Below are 22,034 nucleotides of genomic sequence, written 5' to 3' on the forward strand. Positions count from 1 at the left end.
ATGGTGGAAAGGTTGCAGGCCCATGCTGTTGCTGTTTGCAATTACTTTAATTCCCCAAAATAATCCCGTGACTTTCAACTTCTCAGAAGGGAAACTGAAAAGATGAGGAGAGGGCAGGAACACATATAACCACATTGTCTCACATTATGCTTATTATTACCTCAAGCCCATTTTCTTCGCAAAGTGAAGCTTTTGCAGAATTCATAAAGGAGGGCCTTAAACAGACTCTGAAAGAGTTTTAAAGTACTTCTTAAAAATTACCCAAAATAGGATTTACCAAATGTTCAAAAGTAATTATGATGAATCACAATTGTAAAGAAACAGTTTTCTGTCTTTATTACAAAGTTATTTTTAAAGTGTTTCTTCCTGAATCATACAAAATAACTGATTGCAACATAAACTGTCATTTTTATAACTATTTCTGAAAGAGGGAAACTCTGGTTTAAAAAAAGGCAACCAATATTTTAATTGAAAAAACTAATTTCTGCACAGTAAAAGAAATGACACAATAATGAGACAATGCATCCCCAAGTGTAAATTATATCATTATTTAAAGTTACTATTCTTAAATTTTGGTGCAATTCTAATCCATAGTAAACCTCTAAACCCTCTTGGTAAAATGGCAAATCCTTCAGGATTATTCCATTCTTTCAGGATCAGAGCAACACTGTATCTTAATTTTTGAAACTGGAACCCATTTTTGTTTTAAACAGAGAGACATATTGATGATAGAGTCTATGAATTCTCTGTCCAGACAGGTTCCTATTCGGAGTGAAGTAAGGAGCACTGAATACTTTCACAGGAACTGACACCGCATACCATTCCTTTGTTTTTTAAAAAAATGGAGGTATTTTAGTAAAAAAGTGTGATCTCTACTCTCAGGTCCTTCTGTTCTCATCACTACCATGAACATCAATAACTGGTCGTGCTGACACTTCTATTCTCAGGACACAATGTTCTGAATGGAGTGGAGGGCATTTGGTGCTTACAGAACTGTACTGAGATGCTCTCGATACTAGACCCTTCCCCATGTCAGCTGTTCCTGCCATCATGACAGTTGGCATTTCTGAAAGCACCCATCAAGTTGTATGATAACATAAATTACATGTCTGTATTTCCCATTAGACTGTGAACTTCCTGAGGGAAGGGATAGGCCTTTTTAAAAAAAGTATTATCTCTAATATTTTCTAATACAGTGCCTCAAATGATCATAAAGATAACAATGATAATAACAACTCTTAGTGAGCACTTACTATGTACCGGGCCCTATATTCTAAGCACTTGATGTGATTAACTCAACTAATCCTCACAATGACTCTACGTGGGAGGTACTATCCCCATTTTACAAACGAGGAAACAACAGGTTGAGTAACTTGTCCAAGACGATACAGCTAACTTAGCTGCAGAGGCAGGACTGGAACCCATGCAGTCCAGTTCCAGAGTAGCCTTTCAAAGATATTGCCCTGGGAAGCTTCTATTGCTCAAAACCTTTTGCAATTCCTTCTTCGGAATTGTTTTCAGAGTCAGTTTATGAATCGCAGAAGAAAAGTAGTCAATACATTGTGATCACAGCTCATTTTTAAATAGACAGTGTTATTGAGTTTGATGAATACCTGATTTGCCCAACATGTTTCCTAATAACATCTGTTTGCCAAAAATCACATTCTCCAGCAAAAGAAGAAAGATTTGCTATCGTTGAAGATGGTCCAAGAATATGATGCAGAGACTTTTTTCAGTTAACAAACATTTACTGAGCAACTGCTTGGCCCCAGGGATACAAAGTCAAACAAGACATCTTCCCTACCTTCAGATAAGGGAGACACACAATCCAGTGTGATAGGTGCTTTGATAGATGTAAGCACAGGATGCTCAGGGAGCCCAGAAGAAGAGCATCAAACCCAGACTTGAGGGTGAGGGCCGGCTCCCTGGAGGAGGAGATGAGGTCTAATTTTAGTCCCAAAAGACAAGTAGTTGTGGCCACACCAATAGAAAAAGGGCTCGGGCTCTCAAGATGGCTACACTAACTGGGAGATTATGTCTTCGGATGGGTACACCCTCTCAGGTTTATTTTTAGAAGATAACAATCCTATTACTTTTAAGTTCACACCTGGTACTCAAGTTGGTTTTGCTTTTAAATGAAACCTGGAAACGTGTGGATGGCAGTTTGAACGTTGCCTAATTTTAAATGTTTGCGTGTTGTTTGCTTTTGTTAGTGAGCCATTTACAGTTCTTCAAGTTTCCCTGAAGAATTTTGCTGATGGAGTAAACAGAAAACAAACCAATATCTAAGGAAGTCCCTGTTGTCATAGTCTATTTGTATATGGTGGGCACATGATGATGATTTGTTTAACAGAGTAAGGAGTCAATCCTTAATACTGATTCTCCCTAATTGAAGCAAAATAGTTGGTTTCCTTTATTTCCTATGAGCCAAGGTAGGACAGGATACCCCACACATGGAGAGAAGTGGATGCTCTGGCAGAAGCTTATACTTTTCTCAATATATCAACTTGGAAAACAGTAGCTTTGAACACTGAGCAGTGGGACACGTGGCGATCCAAGAAGGGCTTTCTCTCGTTTTGTGGCTTATCTGCCCTTAAAAACCAAACTACCCCAGGATCACACAAAATTGTCCTCAGAGAGGGGAAAGGGGGCTTGGGAGGTGGGTTAAGCACTGTCCACCATGGGTGGGCTCGGTGCTTGGAGATGACGAGAGAGGGAGGAAAGTGCTCTGGATACCCTAGTTGTATGCTGAGGCAAGAGTTTGAAGGCTCTCTTCTCTGTAGTCCTCATCCGCTAGGTGGCCTGACCCTAACTCTGGAATCGTTAAAGAAAGCAAGACAGGACACATAACGAGGAAGCTCAGATGAGGCATGGGATGCTGCCTGTGAAGAACAGGCCTTTCTGGGATTTGAGAGTGAAACAATCATGAGTAGGAGGACACACTGGGCACTCAGGAGACAGGAACTCGTGGTGGGCAAAGGGCACCGAAGACAAACTTGATCTGCTTCACAAGTCTGTCTAGAGCTGGGCCAAGTGAGCTCAAAAAGTAAGGGGCAAGAGATGGTAGGAAGGAAAAGATATCTGCCCACCTATCATTTATTTACTCATTTAGCACATGAGATGTTTAAAGAACTGTGAGAGACAGCTGAAGGAGCTACAGAAAAGAAAGTAATACAGTTCCTGCCCTCAAACAGTCTGTAATCCCAAGGGAATCCAAGGCTGTGCAGAACTTATGCCTTGTTGCTAAGATATAGAACAGTGAGAGAAATGGGAAAATGTCCTTCTCTAGACCCGCCACACCTTCTCCCCAGCACTACTACTATCCCTGGGGGCAGGTTAGATCAGTCTTCTCTGGAAAGTTCCCTCTCAGTCTTACAACTCTACTTCTTCTAAGAGGCTGCAGAATCAGCATTTGTTTCGTTTTGTTTTGTTTTTTTGGCCACACCGCACGTATTGCAGGATCTTAGCTCCCCGACCAGGGATTGAACCTGCGCCCTTGGCGGTGAAAGTGCGGAGTCCTAACCACTGGACCGCCAGGGAATTCCCAGAATCAGCGTTTTCAAGCATGGCCTAGGAATCCTCTAGATTTTACAAAGAATGCAGGAATATTCTTTCAAAAGATTTCCCTATGTGTTTCTAGTTCATTGGAAAATAAAAAGTTAAATTTATATTCAATTTTTCAACAACTTACTGTGGTGGTTAACTTATGTGTCAACTTGACTGGGCTAAAGGGTGCCCAGATTAAACATCGTTTCTGGGTGTGTCTATGAGGGTGTTTCCGGATGAGATGAGCATTTGAATTGGTGGACTCAGTAAAGTAGACTGCCCTCCCCAACGTAGGCATCATCCAATCCATTGAGGACCTGAATAGAACACAAGGTGGAATGAAGAATTCGCCCGTTTTGCTTCTTGTCTGCCTGAATGAGCTGGGACATTGATCTTCTTTCCTTGTAGTGAGATTTTACACCATTGGCTTACCTGGTTGTCAGGCCTCCAGAATTGGACTGGAATTCATCCATTCTCTAAGAATTATACCACTGGCTTTCCTGGGTCTCCAGTTTGCAGATGGCAGATCTTGGGACTTCTCACTTCCGTAATATTGTGAACCAATTCCTCATTATATTATATTATATACACACACACACATCTATCATCCATCTATCTATCTATCTATCTATCTATCTATCTATCTATCATCTATCTGTCCTACTGGTTCTGTTTCTCTGGAGTACCCTGACTAATATGTTTACTCATTGTATAAAGTAGTGTTATTCAAACTTTTTTTTCTTATTAGGAGTTGAATTCATTTTGCAAACAAAGTTCACAGAGAATATCCACACATAAAACATAAAACAGAACAATTCTGACTAAGGTAGGGTGAGGTCCAAAGCTTTCACTTCACAGCTCTTTCATCCATTACTGATAATAACTCTCAGCAAACTAGGAATAGAAGGGAACTTCATCAACCTGATAAAAAGCATCTATGAAGAACCTATACCTAACATCATACTTAATGGTGAAAGACTGAGTGCTTTTCCTATAAGAAGATCAGTAACAAATCAAGATGTCCATTCTCACTCTTTATATTCAGCACTGTACTAGAGGTTCTGGCCAAAGCATTTGGTCAAGAAAAGATGTGCAAGACCTGTATGCTGAAAACTATAAAGCTTTGCTGGGAGAAATTAAATAAAATCTAAATAGTGATATTTATACCTTATTCATGGGTCAGAAGACTCAATATTGTTGAGATAACAATTCTTCCCAAATTGATTTACAAATTCAATATAATCCCTTTCAAATTCCCAGCAGGAATTTTTATAGAAAATCACAAGCTGATTCTAAAATTCATATGTAAATGCAAATGACCTAGAACTGTCAAAGCAACTTTGAGAGAAGAACACATTTGGGAGGTTAACACTACCTGATTTTGAGAGGTATTATAGGAAATTCCCTGGCAGTCCAGTGGTTAGGACTTGGCACTTTCACTGGCGGGGCCCGGGTTCAATCCCTGATCAGGGAACCAAGATCCTGCAAGCCATGTGCGTGGTGCAGCAAAAAAAAAAAAAAAAAAAGTATTATAAAGCTACACTATAATCAAGACAGTGTGGGACTGATGTCCAAACAGAAAAATATATTAATGGAAGAGAACAGAGAGCCCAGAAATATACTCACACAAATATAGACAACTGATTTTTTTTTTTACAAAGGTGTAAAGGCAGTTCATTAGAAAAAGAATAACCTTTTCAGAAAATGGTCCTGGAAATACTAGATATTCATATGCAAAAAATAACTTGGATTAATATCTTGCACCATACACAAAATGGATCACAGTATTAAATACAAAAACTAAAACTGCAAAATTTCTTGAAGAAAATTTAGGAGAAAAATCTCATGACCTTGGGTTACGCAATGATTTCTTAGATATGACACCAAAAGCATAAGCCATTAAAAACAAATTGATAAGTTAGACTTCACAAAAATTAAAAACTTTTGTTCTTTGAAAAACACTGTTAAGATAATGAGAATGACAATTCATAGACTGGAAGAAAATGTTTGCAAAGCATATATCTGATAAAGGATTTGTATCCAGAATATATAAAATACTCTAAAAACTCAAAAATAAAAATAGACAACCCAATCAATATAAAATGGGCAAAAGATGTGAATAGACACTTCACCAAAGAAGATATTCAGATGGCAAATAAGCACATGAAAAGAGTTTCAACATCACTGATCGTTAGGTAAATGCAAGGTAAAACCAAAATAAAAAGCACTACACATCAATTTGAATGGGTAAAATTAAAAAGAATTGTCATAGCAAGTGTTGCTGAGGATGCCAATAAACTGGAACTCTATCACATGGCTGGCAGTAATATAAACGGTACCACTTTGTAAAACAGTTTGGTAGTTTTTTAAAAAGTTTAACATACACCTATGAAATGATTCAGCCACTCCTCTCATAGATATTTACCCAAGAGAAAAGAAAACATTATCCATAGAAAGTCTTGTACACAAATGTTCATAAAAGCTTTACTTGCAATAGCTAAAAACTGGAAATCCAAACATCCATCAACAGGTGTATGGGTAACCAATTAGTTGTATATATACCCACACAGTGAAATATTACTCAGCAAAAAAAATAAGGAATGAACTATTGATATATGCAACAACATGGGTGAATCTCAAAATAATTATGCTCAACAAAGGAAGCTGGAAAAAAGATGTATGAGTCAATGTATGATTCAAATATAAATTCTAAAAAATGCAAACTAACCTAAAATGACAGAAAACAGATCAGTGATTGCCTGGAGACAGAGGGGAAGGAGGGATTACAGAGGGCACTTGGGAACTTTGCGGTATGTTCACCATCTTGACTGGGCTGATGGTTTCATAGGTGTATACATATGTCAAAACTTAATTATATGCTTTGAACATGTGCAGTTTACTGTATGTCAGTTATACCCCAACAAAGCTGTTGAAAAGAATTGACTCACATAAATATATCCACTGATTTTTTATAAAGATGAAAAAGCAATTCAGTGGAGCGTGAGGAAAGACTAAGGTCTGATGCCTATGGCCAATAAAAACACAATGAGCCCTTTTGGGATTCAGATTATTACTTACACGGAGAACGAAAGGAAGAGTAGCCAATGTACCAGCAACCCATGCTCCCTGTCCTACATACCGGAAAGGCGTGACCACAAAACAAAAAGTGCCTCCCAGCCTCTTGTGTTCCAAGTGGATCACAAGGAGTTCTGCTAAGACTCAGATAAATACAGGTCAAGCCTTTGCCTATGTGATCAATTTCACCAGACTGCCATGACAGAGCTGTTCCCCTACACAGAAAAGCCGCAGATCCTGAGTCTTGAACGGGCTTCCCTGGGCAAAGTTATTCCACACCTGTAGTTCACTGATAGAGAGAAAGCACATCCTTGTGTGGCTTCAGATGGTTCAGATGACCTCTCTGAACTCTACTGAATGCATATATCTTTCCTATCACTTTTGGTCTGTATCCTTTGATGTAATAAACCTTAGCTGCGAGTAAAGCCTGCTATTGAGTCTTGTGAGTCCATCCAGTGAACCATTGAACCTCGATGGTTATGGGACCCCAGAAACATGGTTATTTTTTTCAATAAATGGTGCTGGTAAAATTGGACATCCATAGGCAGAAGTATAATATAATAAACCTAGACCAAAACCTCATAACTTACATAAAAATTGACCCAGGGGCTTCCCTGGTGGCGCAGTGGTTGAGAGTCCGCCTGCCGATGCAGGGGACACGGGTTCGTGCCCCAGTCCGGGAACATCCCGCATGCCGCGGAGCGGCTGGGCCCGTGAGCCATGGCCGCTGAGCCTGCGCGTCTGGAGCCTGTGCTCCGCAACGGGAGAGGCCACAACAGTGAGAGGCCCGTGTACTGCAAAAAAAAAAAAAAAAAAAAAAAAGACTCAAATTGGATCACAGATTTAAATGTAAAATTATAAAATTTTAGAATGAAACATAGCAGAAAATATTCATGACCTAGGGTTAGGTGAAGAATTCTTACACATGACACTAAAAGCACAATACATAAAAGAAAAAAATCACTAAATTGAACTTCCTTAGGATGAAAAAGTTTTGCTCTGTGAAAAACCCTGTTAAGAGGATAAAAAGACAAACTATGGACTGGGAGAATATATTTGCAGATCACATCTCTAACAAAGGATTTGTCTACAGAATATATCAAGAACTCTTAAAACTCAACTGTAAGAAACCAACCACCCAAATTTTTAATGGGAAAAGACTTGAACAGATACTTCACCAGAGATGATATACAGATGGCAAATAAATGCATGAAAAGATGTCCAACATCACTAGTCGTTGGGCAAACACAAATAAGAACACACTGAGATGAGACTATATACCTATTCAAATGGTTAAAATTAAGCACTGATAACACCAAATGTTGATAGGGATGCCGATAAACTGGATCGTGTTATCACTGTTGGTCAGAATGAAACACGGTACAGCCACTCTGGAAATCATTCTGACAATTAAACACAGAGTTACCTACGACCCAGCAATCACACTCCTGGGCATTTATCCCAGAGAAATGAAAACTTAGGCCCACACAGAAACCTATACTCAAATGCTCACACAACTTGAAACCTGAAAACAAACCAAATGTCCTTCAACGGGTGAGTGGTTAAACACATTGTGGTACATCCATACTATGGAATATTATTCAGCAATAAGAAGGAACAAACCACTGATATACCCAACAACTTGGATGGCTCTTAAGGGCATTATGCTGAGTGAAAAAAGAAAAGCCAATTTCAAAACATTACATACTATAGGATGACATTTATATAACATTCTTTTTCTTAAGGAATTATTTATTTTTTTAAATTTTATATTATAGTTGATTAACAATGTTGTGATAGTTTCAGGTGTACAGCAAAGTAATTCAGTTATACATATACATGTCTCTATTCTTTTTCAAATTCTTATCCCGCTTAGGTTGTTACATAATATTGAGCGGAGTTCCCTGTGCTATACAGTAGGTCCTTGTTGGTTATCCACTTTAGATACAGCAGTGTGTACATGTCAATCCCAGACTCCCTAACTATCTCTTCTCCCCACCCTTCCCCCCGGTGACCCTAAGTTCCTTCTCTAGATCTGTGAGTCTGTTTCTGTTTTATAAGTTCATTTGTATCATTTCTCTTTAGATTCCATTTATAAGTGATATCATATATTTCTCTTTCTCTGTCTGACTTACTTCACGCAGTATGACAATCTCTAGGTCCATCCATGTTGCTGCAAATGGCATTATTTCATTCTTTTTAATGGCTGAGTAATATTCCATTGTATATATGTGCCACATCTTCTTTATCCATTCCTCTGTCAATGGACATCTAGGTTGCTTCCATGTCTTGGCTATTGTAAATAGTGCTGCAATGAACATCGGGGTGCATGTAACTTTTTGAATTATGGTTTTCTCTGGATATATGCCCAGGAGTGGGTTGCAGGATCATATGGTAGCTCTATTTTTAGTTTTTTAAGGAACCTCCATACTGTTCTCCATAGTGGCAGCACCAATTTACATTCCCACCAACAGTGTAGGAGGGTTCCCTTCTCTCCACACCCTCTCCAGCATTTATTGTTCGTGGATTTTTTGATGATAGCCATTTTGACTGGTGTGAGGTGATATCTCATTGTAATTTTAATTTGCAATTCTCTAATAATTAACGATGCTGAATGTCTATTCATGTGCCTCTTGGCCACCTGTATGTCTTTTTTGGAGAAATGTCTATTTAGGTCTTCTGCCCATTTTTTGATTGGGTTGTTTGTTTTGATGATATTGAGCTGCATGAGCTGTTTGTAAATTCTGGAGACTAATCCCTTGTCGGTCACGTCATTTGCAAATATTTTCTCCCAATCTGTGGCTTGCCTTTTTGTTTTGGTTATGGTTTCCTTTGCAGTGCAAAAGCTTTTGAGTTTAATTAGGTCCCATTTTTTTATTTTTGTTTTTATTTCCATTACCCTGGGACAAAATTGTAGAGATGGAGAACATATAAGTGGTTGCCAGGGGCTCAGTGTAGGGGAGGGGAGAAGTAACAATAAAGGGGCAGCATGAGGAATATCCTTTGTAGGGATGGAAGAGTTCTGTCTCTTGACTGTGGTGGTGAAGTGGTTATACAGATCTGTACAAGCAATAAAATGCCATATAATCACAAAGACATACCAAGAAGTAAGTGCATATAAAAACTGGGGAAATCTGATTAGGGTCTGTAATCTACTTAACTGTGTTGTGCCAATTAATTTTCTGGTTTTGACAATGACTAAAATCATGGAAGATGTCACTAATGGGGGAAGCCGGGTGGTAGGTACATAGAACCTCTCTGTAGTATTTTTTGCAACTTCTTGTGAGTGCACAGTTTTTTCCAAATAAAAAGTTACAAATTGATACTCAATTCAGTTATTAGAATTATGTATGTTTGGAACAACGTGAGCTGGTGAATCTATATTTTCAACTCTAAATTTTATGAAATCTAAGGCAGATCAAGTATTTCTGGTGAAATTTACCCTCCAAATTGAAATGTGCTGTAAGTGTAAAATACACACCAGACTTCAAAGACTTCATATAAAAATATCTCAATAATTTTTATAGTGATCATATGCTAAAATGAAAGCAGATCAGATTGGGTTATACACAATAGATCATTAAAATTAATTTCACCATTTCTTTTTACTTTTTTAAAATGTGGCTACTAGAGAATTAAAGACTAGTATTCACATTATATTTTTATTGGCTAGGGCTTCTCTAAGGTTTCACAAAGGTAAAAACTGCAGGAAGCAGCTATTACCCTTAGGCAGCAGGGCAGGCGGCAGGGGGCAGGGGGAGAGAAGTGGTTGAATTACTAAAACTTGGGAGACGGGGTCCCTGGAGCTAAACCTCAGACTTCTGAAAAGGGGGCACTTGCCAACTGGTACTGAGACCTCTGAGCTTGGAGGAAGGTCCCTGTGGTGCTGGACCCAGATTTCTGAAGAGGGAGGCACAAGGTGGTTGGTGGTGTCTCTCAGCAGACACAATGAAGCTGATTCGTCCAAATGGCGGAAAAACTGCAACCAGATTCAGCTGATGCTATAGGAAGGCACTGCTGTTTCCAGGGTGACAACCCAAGGCTGTGGTGATACAGGAACCACAAGCAGACAGGAAAACTCATGGTAAGCAAACAGGTAGGAGGAAGTCTCTTCCTTCTCCAGCTTTGCTGTCTCCCTCTACTGCCCCCTGTTAGCAGAACCTAACATAGAGTCAGCCAACAAAGCAGAAACGTGGTTTGTAGTGCCCTACTGCCAGCATCACAAAGCAGGGTCTGGAGGTTTGGAGCTGAGACAAGAAATTAGTAACTGCCACAGTACAACTGCGACAAAGTCACTTAGCTAGCCTCCAAATATCTGTATTGCCCTTCCATCATGCTTGAGTTGTGGTTGGGAAGTGGCTCTGTAGACAGGAACTACCATTTCTCAGTTCCCTGTGCATCTAGGTGGGGCCTTTCTGACAAATCTTCTCCCACGGAATGTTGGTGGAAGGGGTGTGGGTGACATTGAGGCCAGTCTAAGAAGCTCACATGCCTTCTCTACTCTTTCTCTTTTCCCATCTACTGGCTGGTTGCCAGCATCCAGGGTGACCTTGGATGCCAAATGTTGAAACTGACAGAGCTAATGTTACCTTAATGGATACATAATTCTGCAAACACCATGTCTTGGCCCCTAGGTAGAAGGGGACATTGTATCCTTAGTTGCCATGCGATTGCCAAGGAGGTTTTTAAATCTACCAGCAGGGAGTTCACAAATGCTTATCAAAACTCTACTCCCATGAAGCCATATTTCATATAAGAAGAAATATTCATTTTACCTTTTGAACTTAAAGATTATTTAGCTGGGAAAATGGATACTCTTCTCAAGAGTTTTAGAGAATTTATTCATGCATTCTAAACTGGAGAGTACTTAGCATTGATAATGCTTCTGGTATAATATTGCAATTATGTTATAGCACACTGGTAAACTTGTTCAGAAAATCTGTGTGATTTTAGGTAAAATACACATTCAGGAGGAGGGGATGAGGATGAATTCTAGCACCTCTCTTCACCAGAAGTGTTCTGTTTTTTAAATGATTCATATGCCAAATTATTAACAAGTGGTCATCTTCAGTCTCCAATTAAAGTCATATGTTAACACACAGATTTGAACCCCTTCATTCAACACAGGTGTAAAGGGAATGGCTAAGGGAATGGCCCTTGGGCACCAATGTTATACTGTATAAACTATAATCAGAATTCGCTCAGATATGCAGGCTAGATTCAAGGACATGAAGGAAGGAGGATTTTTCTGGGCTAGTCAAAGAGAACAGTTGCTTGAAAACCTTCCATGCATTATAAGAGGAAGCCTGGAACCTCCGGAACAGTGTCATAAGATTGCCTTAAATTCCTTTTTAGATTGTTACAAAGTTTAGAATTTCGACCTTCAAATTTTGAAGAAACTGGTTAAATATGTTTTTAGAAAGGCAACCAACAACCTCTCGTGAAATTCATGTTGAGTGTTGGCTAAAGAGGCCAAAGAGAATGGAAGGAAGACCTGTAGTAGTGTCTGCACTAGTACATTTTAATAATAGTATCTCAGTAACTTACATTTGATGGGTATTTGTAAGCTTTCACTGAATCCTCCCACCAGCTCCGTGTGGTAGTCTGATCATATATCTATCTCTGTCTAACTGGCAAGAAAATGGTCTAAAAAAGGTTTACACGAACTGCCCACCATTATGGGACAAATCGGTGGTAGAACCAGGATCAGAGATCGTAGCTCTTCACTTCTGGCCCAGTGCACTTTCCTAGAGTGAACATTTCCGATCTCTGTGTTTCTGGAACCTCTGTGGTTTATTTCTGACCACCTGGACAGAAAAAGAGAGGGGAATTCCAGGCTTTGCTCTAAGCATGAAAGCTCTAGCCTCGCCTCTAGCTTATTACAGGCGCTGTGTGCTCTGGCTCGTGCCCAAGCCCTCTTCCTCAACTCGGGGAAGCCCTTGCCATCGAAACTCTACCAGCCCTTCACCATCCGGCTGGAGACCTTCTCCAGGCAGCCTCTCCTGACCAACCCACACTCCAGTCATTATTCCCTTAGCACTTGAGAATCCAGAACCTTCAGCAAGTTGGACGTTTTTGTGTGTTAGGTGGTGGGGTTCTTCTAAAAAAGAGAAAAATGACAACATAACAATCAGAGGTTTAATCAAACTGCCAGATTATAGGCTATGACCAGGATTAATACTGATGAAATAAAAATTCACATTGTAAGTCAAGAAAAATGTAAACATAAAATTTTTCTCTACCCTCTGGCCTCCTCCCTCCCCTCCAGTGTGCACTGTGTATCTGCATTATCCACCAACCAGACCTCCCCAAAGGCAGAAACACCTGCTCAACCATGAAGAGCAATGTTCTCCTGGTACCAGCAAGATCCCTTCTTAGGAGACAACATCCCTCTTTAATCTTGTAAGAGGCCACAATGACACACTACCCGGTAACTCCTTAGGGGATAACGTTCCTTCTTAACCCTGTAAGGGGTCACAATGACCCACGACTTTGTACATGCAGATCTGAATTGTGTAAACTATCAATACGTCTGATGTATAACCCTTTGTCTCAAAAATGGATATAACTGTGCTTTGACCTCTAATGGGCAGAACAGTTCTCAGAGCTCTCCGAGAGACAATCTCCCAGGTTATAATCCTCAGGTTGGCTTGAATAAAATTTTCCATTCCGTTCATAGACTATTGATTTTTTTTTCATCAACAATATGAATTCAGATTAATTTCTTCCACTTTGTCTCTCTACTTAAAATTCTGAGAAGTGATTGGCCTAGAGATCTTGCAAGATCCGCATGGAAGAAAGAATCGGTGGTCGTTAGACTGTCCTCCTTTATGGAGGAGAGTGGGTTCAGATACTGTAGAAAGATTGGCCACCTGAACCCAAATGAGGTTTCTCCTTAGCCCTAAGTTAACCAAAAGATTCTGCCTTAGGAGCTTCCATTCCCTTAGTATTCTGGGGATGGGGGCGTGTATTATTACCTGGATGTGACATATATGTTTATTTTAGCTTTTCAAGTAGCATCTTCTACTGTCCTTGGGTGCAAAAAGATGGGTACTTAATTGATACCTGAGACATTTTCTGTCACAACATTATCCAAAGGTGACTTGAGTATGTCTGATAACTGTATTTTTCATTCATTTGACAAGTGAAATCTGTAACAGAAGGGATCAAAGCTCTGGGATACTGGGAAGGAAATTTGCATCTCTGACTGAAAAGGTCAGAGGTCCTATGAGAATGGATAGCCCTGGGGAGTTCCGAAGCCCTTGTTCTAAGAAAAGGAAACTAAATGGAGTTCTCTTTCATTTTGAAGGATGATGAGATGACTTGGGATAACAAGACTCACTTCAAACTGATGAGCTATCCTATTTGAGCTTTAGCTATAGTAAAACTAACGGCTGCAAGGACCAGAATGATATGCTTATTAGTTATATGACTGGAGAGCTCCAGGGCTATCTACCCTTCGGAGGTAAAACTCTTATGGGCGCCCCAGCAAAGTGAGGTGGCACATCCTGCTTAAGTCCAGGGGACCATTTCTGAAGTCGTACACACTAAGATATACTTTAGATATCTACGTCAGTCTGAAGGTTTCCACAATAGTTCAGTTCAACAAGTATTTCTCAAATGTCTATTTTCCAAGCACTGTGGTAGTTGCTAGAGACGCAGAGGTAATAATAACTAGTTGTGATAGTCAAGCATTACCAAGACTTTTTTGTTTTGCTTCGTTTTTTACTGTCAGACCCACTGCTAAGTGCTTTAGATACATCATCTCATTTCATTCTTTCCATTGCCCTGTGAGGTATTCGTATTCCCACTTCACACATAAGGAAAAGGAAGCATAGAAAGGTTAAATAATTTGCCTAAGGTTACACAGCTAGTACAGAGCAGAGGTGGGACTTAACCCCAGGTATGTCTAATTCCAAACTTCATGATCTAACCACTATACCATACTTCAGAGACTACTGAGCTTTAATACCCTGATGGCGAAGCAGCAGACACATACCCAAAGAAAGAATTTCAAACTGTTATGCTAAATGATGAGACAGAGGTATGCGTACCGTGCTATGGAAATACAGAGCATAGCATACGGATTTCTGTAAGCACAGACTCTGGAGCCAGACAGCCTGGGTTTGAAGTGTGACTTTGCCACTTATCAATTATGTGAATTTGGACAAGTTAAACCTCTATGTGCCTCAGTTTCCTCATTTGAAAAGAGGGATAATAATAGAACCTAATTCATAGAGTTGTCATTAGGATGAAAAGGACTTAGAATAGTTCCTGGCACATAATAAGTGCTATTCATATGTTAAATAAAATAAACAAGCTTAACTCTGAATCAGGTTCCAGGGAAGGCTTCTTGAAAGGGCTGATGCCTGAATTGAGTCATAGAGGATAAGTAAGAGTTAGCCAGGGGAAGGAAAGTGGGAAAGGTGGGCTAGGCAGGTGGGGAGAGCATCATTGGTGGGGCTTCACTAAAAGCAGCTTGGTAATTCTAGACTACAGTGTAAAGTGCAGAAGAGAAAGTGGTAAGGGGCAGGTCTGACAAGGCCTTGTATGTCACTTGAAGGAGTGTGGACTTGATTTTATAGGCAACAGGGAACCATGAAAGAGAAGGGTTTTATGCAGGGGAACAATATGGACAGATGTACATGGGAGGGGAGATTTGTTATATAGCCTGAAATTTTAAAAACACTTTAAAAACACTCAGCACAGGGACTTCCCTGGCGGTCCAGTGGTTAATACTGCGTGCCTCCACTGCAGGGGGTGAGGGTTCGATCCCTGGTCCGGGAACTAAGATGCTGCATGCGTCCCGGCCAAAAAACAAACAAACAAACACAAACAAAAACTCATCACAGACAGTGTGAGACACACACACACCTATATGTGTACATGAACATACATACATATACTCTAGGGACAGTTAATATCTGAAGCATCTCAAAGAGGAACACACTCTAGCAGTGCTTAGTGTGCACCTGGAAGACTCTCATTATGAGTCCGCACTCCAGATGCAGCTACTGGAAAGCTTCAACCAGTCTACCTAAATCTGCAGTAGAGGGTTTGCTCATTTCTGTAGTGGATATTACTGTGAGAAAACCATAATTCAAAAAGAGTCATGTACCACAATGTTCATTGCAGCTCTATTTACAATAGCCAGGACATGGAAGCAACCTAAGTGTCCATCGACAGATGAATGGATAAAGAAGATGTGGCACATATATACAATGGAATATTACTCAGCCATAAAAAGGAACGAAATTGAGTTATTTGTAGTGAGGTGGATGGACCTAGAGTCTGTCATACAGAGTGAAGTAAGTCAGAAAGAGAAAGACAAATACCGTATGTTGACACATATATATGGAATCTAAAAAAAAAAAATTGCTTCTGAAGAACCTAGGGGCAGGACAGGAATAAAGACGCAGATGTAGAGAATGGACTTGAGGACATGAAGAGGGGGAAGGGTAAGCTGGGACAAAGTGGCAGAGTGGCATGGACACATATACACTACCAAACGTAAAATATATAGCTAGTGGGAAGCAGCCGCATAGCACAGGGAGATCAGCTCCGTGCTTTGTGACCACCTAGAGGGGTGGGATAGGGAGGGAAGGTGGGAGGGAGACACAAGAGGGAAGAGATATGGGGATATCTGTATATGTATAGCTGATTCACTTTGTTATAAAGCAGAAAGTAGCACACCATTGTAAAGCAATTATACTCCAATAAAGATGTTAAAAAAATATATATAGAAACAAACTTTCACTGGTTAAATAAACAGTGTTCCAGATTTATGGACTGACACTTTTGTCTGCCCGTGCATGAATGGGGCCTAAAACACTGGTGATCCCAGAGTGGCATTCTAGGTCTAGGAATCCATTGGGTCCTGCCTCCTGACACTTAATGGATGAGTCTGTTGCCTGATCTGACCAGAAGTTTAGGTAAAATGCTACTGCTGGAGAATTGTTAAATGTGCTTCAGGTGAACCTTTCCTGCGTGGGGCTTCATGGATCTTATGAGGACAGGTGGCAGGACTATGTCTAACTGCTAATAAATGTGTGCTTGGCAGAATTGGGTCAAAGTCCTGTTTTCAGTGGAACATACCACCTGGTATGGAGATTGTGAGGAATGAGAACTACAACTCACAGCTATCTCTAGTCATTGGAATCTACTGATCTTCACTGGAAAGCACCTGACGGTGTGAGAGACTAAACTGACTGAGATCAGTTTGCAACAGAATTAAACGGGGGCAAGTATGGAGGCAGGGAGATGAGTTAGGAGGAGACTGCGGCAAGTGGTTCCATCACTAGAGGATGAACATCTAAACTAGGGCAGCGACAGTGAGGAAGAAGAAAAGAGAATGGAGACAAGAAATATTTCAGAGGTCAAATCAGCAGGCCTTGGTGATCCATTGGATGGTAAGGTCCAGCGGCAGTTTGTGATAACCTGCAGGTTTCTTGTTTGAGTAACTGGGTAGACATGGGTGACATTCACTGATGTAGGGGCAGTATAATAACCAGACGAAAAGGAAGTTTGGGGTAGGGGCAGGAGGAAGCATTTTAATTATGCTTTGGATACTCTGGGCTTAACACCCACACGGAGATGTCCAGCAAGCATTTGGGTAATATAAGCCTGAAGCTCAGGGGAAAGCCAGGGCTGGAAATGTAGATGGGAAGTCATCAGCACACAAGGGCTGCAGAATACTTCAAAAGTGGATGGATCCTCAGCTACCATAATACAAAGGCAGTAGATGATGTTTAAAAAGTGTTTGACAAGAAATAGCAGAATGTGGAAAACGGCATGGAGGTTCCTCAAAAAAAGCAAACACAGAATTACCATATGATCCAGCAATTCCATTTCTGGGCATATACGCAAAAAAATGACAGCAGAGACTCAAACAGATATTATACACTTGTGTTCATAGCAGCATGTTTGTAATAGCCAAAGGTGGAAACAGCTCAAATGTCCATCAATGAATGAATGGATAAACAAAATATGATGTTGTGTGTGTGTGTATAAAATACAATATTATTCATCCTTAAAAAGGAATGAAATTGTGATATATATATATATATATATATATATATATATAACAACTCAGACAACCCTTGAAGACGTTTGCTAAGTGAAATAAGCCAGACACCAGAGGACAAATATTGTTCGATTCCATTTATATGATGTACCTCGAATAGTCAAGCTCATAGTGACAAGACCTAGAACAGTGGTTACCAGGGGCTGGCGAGGAAGGGAATGAGAAGTTATTGTTTAATGGATACAGAATTTCAGTCTGAGATGATGAAAAACTTCTGTAGCTGGATAATGCTGATGATTGTACAACCATGTGAATGTACTTAATGCCACTGTACACTTAAAATTACTTAAAATGGTAAATCTCGTGCAACGTATATTTTACCAAAAGAAAAAGAAATAGCAGGGGCTTCCCTGGTGGCGCAGTGGTTGAGAGTCCGCCTGCCGATGCAGGGGACACGGGTTCGTGCCCCGGTCCGGGAAGATCCCACATGCCGCGGAGCGGCTGGGCCCGTGAGCCATGGCCGCTGAGCCTGCGCGTCCGGAGCCTGTGTTCCGCAACGGGAGAGGCCGCAACAGTGAGAGGCCCGCATACCGCAAAAAAAAAAAAAAAAAAAAAAAGAAATAGCAGGATAATCCTATTCTTTTAAATGACTGATGTAAACACCTTAAGAAACACTTCGAAGAGTGACTGCTGGAAAGGGGTGGGCATAGGGTCTTCTACTTATCGCTATAAGCCTTTGGTACGCTTTTATTTCTTAACTGCATGCATGTATTACATTGAATAAAAACATTTTAAACTAAAAAGAAGAAGTGGATGAGATCACTGAGGGTGAGGTTGGGGAGTTCGTGGAAGAAGAGGTACCTTAGGGTAAAGGTTGCAAGAAACAATAACCCATTAAAATAAGGTAAGGAAAAGAGAGGGTTATTACAGGGATACGGGGAATCACGCAGAAACGTAGTCCAGTAAGCACAGCAGCACCTCACAGAAACTCCAAAGTCGTCTGGGTGCCGCCTCCTGTGCTCGCTCTCATCACTCCCCTGTCTCCCTCCTATTCCTCTCACGACTCTTCCCCTCTCTCTCCTCCTCTGTCTGCTACCCCGCATCTCTCTCCGGCTCATGATCTCTTCCTTGGTTCTCAGGGAGTGTTGCTTTTATCTCCCACACCTGCTCCTCTGCCTGGCAGTATCTTCTAGTCACTCATCCACTCCCACAGCCACAACTGTAGCATCAGCCCCTGAGCCTGTGCGACCTCTCAGCCTGGTTCCCTGCGGTCCGCTTCCTCCATCTCAACGCATTCCTAGGGGAGAGAATGGACTCCCGCAGATACAGTGTCCACTTCCCATTAGATAGCCATCCCTAGGCCCATTAGCTGTGTCCCCGGCTTTACCATCCCTTCCTGAGAGATGACAGGTTGGGAAGTATTGCAGTAAAGGAGATTTAAGCTGGGTGTGAACCCAAGATATAACTACTATCAACTAAGATCCTTGAGGAACAGAGGAGTAGGAGAACCTGGAGAAGAAAAACCAGGGAAAAGAGAGTTTCAAGCAGGTGGATGGTTGAGCTGTGTTAAATGCTGCAGAGCCAGAGCCCTTAAAGACCAAAAGGTGTCCGCTGAGTTTGGCATTGGGGTGAACGAAAAGGAAGGATTGAGAACATCAAGTACGGACCATTCTTTCAAGAGGCTTGGCTGACAAGGGAATAGCTGAGGGGGGGACACAGGTTCAAAGGATTTTTCTTTTTATCAAAACGAAACAGAGGTTTTGTTGTGGTTACAAATGCAGCCGGGTAGAAGGGAAGAGCAAAGAATTGTGAAGAGAGGAACAGGTGAAAAGGTGGGTGTTGAACTGAAGAAGGGATACATTATCTGCTGAGATAGGTAGAACATCCTGAGAACTGCAGTTGGAGCTTTTCAATTCTGAGTCAGTCTTCTATTTGCCATACAGACCAACCCTAACCGTGGAGCTACTCTGAAGAGAAGAAAAGAGGGCCAAGGGCAGAACCCAGAATGCCAACACTTAATGCAAGCGAGGGTCGACTCCAGATCTGATCATCCAGGGTGAATACTTAGTTTGGGTCTAGCTTTTCCTACTACTGTACGGCTCTGGATCCCTTCTTAACACCTAACTGGCTTCATGTCCCAGGAATGCAAGTAATAACTTTTACAGATCATAATTCGAAAGGAAAGTATATAGCAATAAAGTCACATATCACATTCTGGAAAGAGGACAGGAATGGGAATCATGACAGCTGCTACCTTCCCTCTCTGGGTCTCTGTCTCCCTGTGTGTAAAAGTGAAGGGTCTCAGTTGTTTCTATGGCTCCTCCGGTTGGAACACTCTGATTCTTTGACTTCCGGCTTATCTCTACTTCTCTTGTAGCTGTATCAATGCTCTCCTACATTAATACAAATGGGTGGAAGCTGACCACATTCTTTTTCAAGCTCGTGATAACAGGAAAAAAATCTGAAGAACGTGGACAATCACAAAATATGATAAGTAAAAGAAAAGGAGAGTCAAAAGGAAAAAATATGATTGGCCTCTTGCTACTAATGCCAGTGCCCAGGGACTTCCCTGGTGGCGCAGTGGTTAAGAATCTGCCTGCCAGTGCAGGGGACACGGGTTCAAGCCCTGGTCCAGGAAGATCCCACATGCCGTGGACCAACTAAGCCTGTGCGCCACAACTACGGAGCCTACACTCTAGAGCCCGCGAGCCACAACTACTGAGCCCGTGCACCGCAACTACTGAAGCCCGCATGCCCTAGAGCCTGCACACCGCAACTATTGAGCCCACGTGCTCTAGGGCCCTCATGCTGCAACTACTGAGGCCACATGCCGCAACTACTGAAGCCCGTGCGCCTAGAGCCTGTGCTCCGCAACAAGAGAAGCCACCGCAATGAGAAGCCCGCACGCCGCAATGAAGAGTAGCCCCCGCTTGCTGCAACTAGAGAAAGCCCGCTCACAGCAATGAAGACCCAAAGCAGCCAAAAATAAATTAAAAAAAAAAGAATTCACAGTCACTAAAAAATAGATAAATAAAAAGTAATGTCAGCACCCAGCTGTGCAACAGTAAGTCTGTGTTCCCTTGAGATCAAATCAATGGCTCAGAAGTGGAAAACTCAAACCACTTTTTTTCTCTGGTCGAATCAAGATTTCCTACTCCATATAAAATAAAAATTTAAAAATAAGGAAGAAAAAATCAAAATCTACTCCCTATCCCTGTTAACTTTTCAGGAGATAGTGAATATTTTCCTCTCTTCATAACACCCCTCACAGTTGTCATAAGCATTAAGAATATTTTAATACACGTAAAAGAAAGGGTGTTTACTGTTCTCAATTCACCAACTATTCCTACCAAACTTTCAGAACTTCATGGGGGGGGGGAATTAGACTAGGGACAGTGTGCCCTGCCCACCTTCTCCCACACTGCCAGCTAGGAACAATTTACCAGTGTCAACGCCTAGGTTCCTCACTCCTATTCTGAAGTTTAAAAATACTTTAAGAGTGGGATTGTGAGGAAAGAGCATGCTGTCGTTTCTACAAAAAGATGGTAGAACTGATTTGTGTGTAAATCATATCCTTTCAGTTCTTTTTCCAGGGTCGAGGATGGGATTATTCATTCTCGTCTACACCCTCTCACCCTCTAGTGACCAAATGGCTTTCATTTGTGCCCAAGTGGCCAGGGATAGAGGTAAAAGCAATGGCCAAGAAATTAACCTGTTCATTTATATCAGACCCAGGAGCATGAATCAATCACACACGCCTGGAACCTCACCACCATGAGATAATTAGCGTGCAGCCCCACAGGCGGGCAGGGTAGAGAGAATGAACAACTGAAGTGGAAAATCAGATGAACAAAAACGTAGGGGAGGTTGAAAATGTTCATGCCTCAACATGAAAGTCTCCGACTGCACCAGCTCTAAAGATGCATTTCTTTCCCATTCGCATTCGAGTCTCAAACATTTAACTAGCTTCCTAGGTGAGCTTTATTTCTGTTATTTCTCGAAAGCACTTCCTCTGTGACTATTACTTTGCCAAGGTTTGGACTATCTTACTGCTCAGTTCTCCCACTCCCTGGGCCACACCTCAGCACACCTGCTTGGAGCACGGGGGCCGTGGCCAGAAGCCCTCAGGAAGGCCACTGCGCCTGCCCCAGTGCCTCTGCGGTCCATCTGTTGCTCCCCTTACTTAACCACGGGCTGCTGTCATTATACGGTTTGAATCTGTTACAAACCACGATGACAAACTGCACTTTAGATTATTCCTTTGCTGTTTTAAACATCCTTTTGATGCACTAAGAGCCACTTACATATACATAAAATAAGCAGCTGTCTCTTTTATGAACCATCAGATTGAAAATGTGTCAACTCAAGCACAGTCTACCAATTTACCAAT

General features: G+C 41.2%; 1 long non-coding RNA gene across 5 annotated transcripts in view; it reads right to left on the reverse strand.

The window, feature by feature from the left end:
• The window catches only part of LOC109552483 (uncharacterized), an 85,501-nt gene that overhangs the window by 18,909 nt on the left and 44,558 nt on the right, over positions 1–22,034 (reverse strand). For 3 of the 5 annotated variants that reach the window (XR_012329287.1, XR_012329289.1, XR_012329291.1), the window contains one exon: positions 7,212–7,415. The exons of 1 other annotated variant lie outside the window; for it this stretch is intronic. This is a non-coding gene — a long non-coding RNA (uncharacterized lncRNA). Of the gene's footprint in view, positions 1–7,211; positions 7,416–10,477; positions 12,722–22,034 lie in introns of all 5 variants that reach the window. One more of the 5 variants, XR_012329288.1, reaches the window with a different exon arrangement.

This window comes from Tursiops truncatus, chromosome X (assembly GCF_011762595.2).
Source record: "Tursiops truncatus isolate mTurTru1 chromosome X, mTurTru1.mat.Y, whole genome shotgun sequence".
NCBI classification, from domain to species: Eukaryota; Metazoa; Chordata; class Mammalia; order Artiodactyla; family Delphinidae; genus Tursiops; species Tursiops truncatus.